The sequence below is a fragment of the Sesamum indicum genome, linkage group LG8, assembly GCF_000512975.1.
Source record: "Sesamum indicum cultivar Zhongzhi No. 13 linkage group LG8, S_indicum_v1.0, whole genome shotgun sequence".
Classification (NCBI taxonomy): Eukaryota; Viridiplantae; Streptophyta; class Magnoliopsida; order Lamiales; family Pedaliaceae; genus Sesamum; species Sesamum indicum.
The window spans coordinates 4092930-4093483 of record NC_026152.1 but is presented as its reverse complement, the minus strand read 5'-3'; positions in this window follow the sequence as shown (position 1 = coordinate 4093483).

The window sequence follows — 554 nt, the reverse complement described above, 5'->3', positions numbered from 1 at the left end:
CGTATGCATCGTCCTCCCGAGGGGTTTACTGCTTTTTCTATCAAACACCTCGATGCTGGGTTGAGATTTCCTCTGGCTCCCCCGGTGGCCGCGATTTTGAATAAGTTGGGGTTATGCCCTATGCAGCTTTCCCCGAATTCTATTACCCATATTGTCCTTTTCGTTGTAATGATGCGATATGTAGGTTTAGACCTCAGTTTTGACAATTTTTGGAGTTTATATTCCTTCACCACCTCGAAGCGATCTGGTAGTCGAGGTTTTTTCTATCTTTCGGCCAAACCCGATTGCGGGTATCTGAGCGCCCTGAAGTCGAATGTAGGAGCTTGGTTAGATCGCTACATTTTCATTCGATCTCCTAGTGGTGTCTGGCCTTTTAAGAACGAGTGGACCAAGTATAAACCCCTTCCAAAAATCTGTGGTGGGGGGCTGGAGGGTGACCAAATAAGGAGTCTAACATCTTATAAGTATGATCCCAAGAAGCTTCTCAATGAGAAAGTTTTGCAATTATCTGGGCTCTCTCCAGCGTCCCTTCACATCGAAGAGTCCTTAGGTGA